Here is a 6,952-nt window from a genome sequence, read left to right on the forward strand (position 1 = left end):
CTAACTTACCTCTTCAAGTATCAGCCCAGAAACTAAGCTGGAAGTCCTCCTACCATGTTTATTAGTACAAACCGCCACACTACATGTATGTTCATTGTTCAAAATTCTTATGTAAAAGAATCCATTTATTTTTTCAATTAAAGCATGTACACGCCACATACATCCTCTTGATTCCTTATATGCACATTCTGCAGTAACCGTCAGCTTGTCATGTTAACATACTGTTGGCTTTTTTGGCTTTCGAATGTTATTTTTTTAATTGTGAGCGTGTTAGCAAGGATCAATCAGTCCTTACAGAATGTTAATTGCCAACCAATTATCAGGCGATTGTGGTTTAGTTCTTTCAGCCTCAATGAAGAGGACTTTTACTGGTGGCTTTGTTTAGGAGAATTAAGCAAACAATGATTAAATGAAGAACAGCTGTAGTATTTCATTAAGCAAAATGAAAGACTTACAAAGATCCGAATCAGCCTCGTAGAGGTTTACAACAATAAGCTACTTGAAAACTACTCCTATCAACGAAATGCAGTGCAGAAATTTGAAGTACAGAAATGTAAAGAACAACAAATGTAAAAACTGGAAAAGAAATAAAGTAGAATAAAACTAGTTTTATGGATCTGAGTTTGGAGCTTTTTCTGGGGCCTTCTCTGCTATTTATACTTCTCAAGGATAACCATTGAACTGCACTTCTAACAGTCGAACCGCTCCTCCATGATCGCTGATCATGTTGCCTTATAGTTAGCTCCACTATGCCAATACCTGCAGTTAGGCTTCCCTCTTGATTTTGAATTTAAATGTGAGTAACCATTGAAGCCACATCACTTTGCATCTCTTTGCTAATCCAGTGCTACGCAAATCTTGTAAGAACCAATACTAACTGCCACGTGTACGATCACGATCGAAGGTTTGAATTGTCTTCCCATATTGCCCTTAGTTTGCCACGCGTCGAACTGTGATTGGCCCGTACAAAATATACAGCCAACATTACCCCCCGCACTAATATAACCAATACTTGGTGATATTAGTGGATCAAGGTATTTTCCCACGTCCTAGAACGTGCATGGGCTTTGCATTTTTAGAAACACAATCGTCATTCATTGATGAACATTTGCATTAACTCCTCTTCGATCCCTTAAACAAGCTCACTATCTCAATATTTGAAAAGTCCAATTCAGTTCTCATGGATAAACAGACCTTTTCTTATCTCGATCAAGCATATGGAGAGTTATTTGATAATACCATTCGTCTTCGAAAGAATCTTCATGCATTAATTAGCCACATTTACCCACCTTCAGCCACCTTCCTATATTCAAGTCATGGAAGCTTTTGTAAATTATCAACCTTTGGATTACGAACACACTGTCTACAATCCTTTAATTAAAAAATTTGCAACTATGGACATGGAAAGTTCTTCCTCTGACCCAAAGCCTTCTGGATGGGATGAAGTTGCAACTTCTTCCTCTTCTGGGGCTTTTGGTTGGGAAAGCTGGCCGGAATTAAGAGAGCGAGTCAACCATCATTTTGTCGAGTTCATTGACCCTCTAGAATTCCCTTCCGATGCTCGGAGTTCGGTGGTTTATCCCTACATGCCCATCGACTGCCGATGTTGTTTGGAAGACAACCTACTCGTAGCGTGGTACACATCTTCCACGCCTACGAAAATAGTGCATGCCACTCCTCGCCCGAAAGAGGCACAAGGGTATAACCCTTCATTCTTGGCTCAGAAGGCTAAACTTTGCTCTACTGACTGGCTTGACATCGTCAATAGCCCCCGATTTCCTCCTACTTTTGAGATGGAAACTCCTGCACCTCCTCTTCCACAAGACCCTCACTAGATGGAGGAATTGAGGCATACTCTCTCTAAGGACCAGTTTCTCCCTTCCTATCACCCTCCATCTCCTCCTACTAAAGATCAGCGAAAGCAAGCCCAACTTCTGTTTGCGACCTTTTCCCATTTGCCCTTCAATGTTCTTGAGGACAATGTTCCTCTCAAGAACTTTCGATAGGCTTGTGACATTATGACCCGGGGTCATATTCTCAACCCCATCGCCCAAGCAAAACTTCAAATGTTCTTGGACCAACTCTCCCTACTCCTTCATTGGCATCACAATTTTGTCGCCACTACTCAGTCCTTGGACCAAATCTCAGCCAATCGAGTTCATACCCAGTATGAAGCGGAGAACCTCATTGATGAATACGATGATTTCAATAATAAAGATTCTGCATACTGGGATGACCTGGATATGGACGAGACAGAACAAGGGCTAAAAGAGACAGAGTTTGAAATAAAAGCTAAAAAACTTTTTTACCAAGTAAGAACATGTCAACTTCAGCATCCTAGCCTGGAGAAGATAGAAGACGGAATAAAGAAAGAACAGAAGCTAATTGACCATAGCTGGAACAAGTTCCATGATCTTGTTATTTATTCTATTCCTTACTTTTATGAACTTGAATATGTGCCTAGGCAAGGCTTCTGATGTAATCATACTTATCTTAATAAAGCGAAAAGATTTTTTGTACTTGGTATGGCCTAATTTTACTCCACTTATCTGGGACCAATCAGAATTATGGCTTCGAATTCACCAATTTTCTCTTTGAAACTTGACAATCAAAGAAATATTTGGAAACCAATTTGACTTCTTTTAATATATGGAGGTCCCTAGAATTAAAGCCTTGAATTTAACAACCATGCTCCTTAAAGCTCGTTTTAACCATATTTACCATATGGTTAGTACGATCAATCATTTTTAAATTGACCATTTTTGCTTCGAACATCAGTTCATACTTTCAAAAACATGGAGGCCTCCTTTAGTGACTGCATTGTTTTATTCTAAAAGAGCAATCTATCCTGGATATTATCAAACCAATTATTGGTTTGGAAGTTAGAACAAACCATTCCTAACCTTGAGGGATTCCAAGTTCTGCTTCGAAGGATTTATTCTCACCAGGAAACCCTAAAACAGGTTTTCAATCCTTTTGAAGCAAACAAATACTTGAGCATTCTTGCATCCTTAGGCGTGGAATGTGCTTCGAAGTCGTCTTCCCAGTTTTGAAGCCGTTGTTATTTGACTTTGGCACCAAAATCTGGTTTCGAAGCCAAATATTTTATTTCGAAGCTGACATCAGCATCTGAGATGTGTTTCCCTCCAAAAGTATCAATATTGAAGGAAACTCTTCGTATCTGTACTTTTAGTACTTCTTTACAAATTCCATGATATATTTTCCAAACACAAAGGTTTTAAAACCCTTTTTATTTCGTGCTCTGAATTCACTCGTTTATTGAATACACAAACCCTTCATTTCTACTAATCCTTTGTTCCTTATTGTTCGTCACAAATGGATTCTTCTTCACGGAAAGTACCGTCTAGCGAACGTATAAGCCCAACCATGGCTTTGAAAAGATGTATTGAGGAAGAGATTGCCAAATTTACAGCTGATGGGTCAAGTGCCATAGACGGACGCCTCTTTGTTCCTCGCCACAGCGACAAACAAGAATATGTCCTAGGTCCCATCTTTCGAGAAGCTCCTACTCAACTTCCAGCTTTATACCCTCGTTTGGAGGACCACTTTCTTCTCTATGAAGGGGGGCTCGACTGGAAAAATTGGAGAATGAACTGACCTCACCATTGCTGGCCGACATTGAGGGCTGAATGGGAGAAGTGGTACGACAGGGTTGTGCCCACAAGAGAATAGGACTTACAACAACTCTGCATCCTCGATGCCCTTTGTCTTTCCAAGTTTATTATCCCTGAAGACCCTTTTTTAATTCCTGTCGCTCTTTGTTTCTGGAACATGGCTTTTAACTTTTTCCAGTTTCGTTTTGGTATGATAGCTCCCACCGTTCTTGATATCTGCCATCTCTTAGGGCTTTTGCCCCTTGGAACCCCTTTTACACCCAGTTACCCAGACCTTTCGATTAAATTTTTTCTTCTGCCTTTGAATTCTTCTTTTAGTGATTTCGTACAGGCTGAAAACAAGAAGGTGGGTCCTATGGGCAATCGAGAACTCTTCTCCTTTATTTTATATTGGTTGTGTAAGTTTCTTTTTTGTACATCATCCCAACGAATTATGCCTGAATTTGCTCCACTTGCAAAGACCCTTGTTTTGAAGAAACGCATAGCCTTGGCCCCTTATCTCTTAGGCCATGTTTATAGAGTCTGCTCCCAATTCTGTGAGAAACCCCTTGATATCAGCCAAGGAGGTCCCCTTTGGGTGCTCTAACTCTGGCTCTTCGCTTACTTTACTGACTTGCATCCCAAATGCTTAAAATTCCTAGTTTGGGATCCTAGCACTTATGGAAAAAAATATGCTAGAATTATTTTTTATCCTGCTTCCTTTGCCTATTACCTCACATTTTTTCATCAACTTCTTATTTCTCTAGCTGCCACCTTCTTTTGCCCCTTTGATGCCAATAAAGGACCAGCTTGGCTGCAAACATTCTTGGCTGATAAAAAGTGTTCCATCCCATCACACAAAGATATGTGGGCTTCTATTTTGTTACCGAGGGAACTGTTCATTGGTACTTTAAACTCCCCAGCTTATAAGTGTATATCTAAGGTATACTGCCCTTCTTAGTTTTCCAGGCAATTTGGGTTTACTCAAGGGATTCCTATTCCACTTTGCAGCCTCTCGAATGTCCATCTTACAGCCAGGGACCTGAGAGTACCCAAATCAAAACTAGAATAGGCAACATTTAAACTATTGAAAGATTTGAGTGAGTTCAAATTTGTCCCTTTCCTTCCCTCTGGCTTGGCTTTGAAAATATTTTAAAACTGGTGGACGGCCAATATGGAAGTGCGTCTAGCAATACACCCTCATGATTTACTGATAGAGCTAGGAGTGCCTTCTAAGGCTAAACCAAAAGAAGCCGGGAACATCCCCTCTCTTTCTACAGCTGCCAAAATTGTTCCTACAGTCTCACCCCCTCCTTCCAGAGTTACCAGAGCTGCTTCAAAAAAGGGTATGTATCATGAGGTTTCTTTTCTTTTATACTTTTATGCTTGTTTTCTTTACATTCATACTTCCTGGTGTAGGATCTCCACAAGAAAAATCTCCCACGAGAGCTGAAGCTCTGGCCATTCTCAAAGACAAACATCAGCAGAAAAAGAAAAGAAAACTAATACTTTCTTCTGAGGAATCTGAATCTCAGATTGAAGAGAGAGAAACTGAGAAAGAACAAGAAATACCATTGCAAAGAAAAAAGAGAAAAAGATGACTGTCTCCCTTTCTGATTTGGTCGAAGACACTGTTCATGGGGCAGCTGATTTGGTCGAAGACCCTGTTCATGAGGCAGTTGCCAGAACAGTGGCGCAGGAACATTCTAAGGCAATAATTGTTTTCCAGAGAGCTGAAAAAAGGCGGTAGCAGCAACTATTAAGAGATGAAACTGCTGCTGCTGATCCAATCCAAAGGGAAACTACGAGAAGGCAGCACATTGTTGAGCATTATTCCCTTCATAGCTCTCCCATCATTGCTACCACTTCTGAAACAAGTAACTTCTTTCATGCCTCTATTCTTTTATTCTCTTGTCAAATTCTTGGTATTAAGACTTGACATTACTTTGTATTTCTTCTTTTGCAGGAACGACTACTCTGCCTCCTTCCTCTACAAGGACTCCCTCAATCTTTCTTGAAGTTGAAAGTCCTCAAATTACAAAGCCAATTCAAGCAATCCTTCCACCTCTTGGGCCCATGTTCTTCATACCTTTCTTGAGGTCAAGTATTCCTACATCTTTTTCCTTTGGCTTAACTCCATACCTCCCTTATTTGTCTTTCGATTTGACTCAATTTGATTCTCTCTCGAGCCCTGTTTCTCCTCCTCCTCCTCCTAAGGACATTCCAACTGTTACTTTATCTTTGATAGTAGCTGATTCCTATAGAGAGGGCACTGGTAGCTCTCCAATCCATCATCCATTATCTTTGCCTAGCTCCAGTCCTTCTTCTCTTGACCAACTGGTAGCAAAAACTATAGAGACTGCTAAGGATACTCCATCTTCTTCTCCGATTTCTATGCATTCATTTCTTCCTTCTACCAGAGCTCTTTTTGCACCTTCCATGTCAATGGATGAGGTGGATATTTTTTAGGCTAGACTAGCCAGTCTTTTTGACATACCTTCCACCTCTCTAATAACTAGCAATGAGACTGAGCCATTAGTTCTAGCTGATTCTCTGCTAGAAATTTTTTAGAGCTCTTCCTCCAGTGGTAAGACTTCCTTGCCTTCAATAGACTTGGACAGCTGTCTGGAGCTGCTGCCATCTTTTTTGAGGACTCCGTTCGAAGCCTTACAAAGGCCTATAATCAAAGATGGCTTCCTCCAGTGTTACAACGTTGTTGAGCAATCCAGCATGGCTGTCTCAAGTTATTTATCTCAGACAGCAGCCACCATTGATTTTTATATCAACATTTGCCATGCTGCCAAGGTTGCGGAAGAGAAATTGGTGAGAGATCGGAGCTTCGTTTCCAAGGTACATACTGAAGTGTCAGAATTGAAGGAACAACATTCCTCCATCTACCAATTTCGAGCTCAACTATTGGAGAAGAAAACTCAACTTGAAGAGGAGCTATCAGCAGTCAACCAAGCCTTAGATCAAGCTGCCACCAAATTGCAGATTACCAATCAAGGACTGGCTGATCGAAAGCAGGAGATGGCTTCAGCCATCCAGTTGTTCCTATCACTTCAAAATAGAGCATCTATTGTAAAAGAACAACTGAGGCATTGTACTGACTTCTGGGCCAATCTATGGCTACATGTACTCAACTCTTTATGAAATAAAAATTCTTATTTATCATTTGAGTGTTCTCATGTTCTTTTATTTAGCACTTATTCTATTCCTTGTGTTTCCCATACGGTTAGATAATAAGGCTTCAAATATCTGCCATTAATTTTCTTGGGATATACATATCCATTCAAAATTTTCAAATGATATGCTCCCATAGGCAAGACTCTATGAAC

The sequence above is a fragment of the Camellia sinensis genome, chromosome 5 (genome assembly GCF_055761805.1).
Source record: "Camellia sinensis isolate YWXY chromosome 5, ASM5576180v1, whole genome shotgun sequence".
Classification (NCBI taxonomy): Eukaryota; Viridiplantae; Streptophyta; class Magnoliopsida; order Ericales; family Theaceae; genus Camellia; species Camellia sinensis.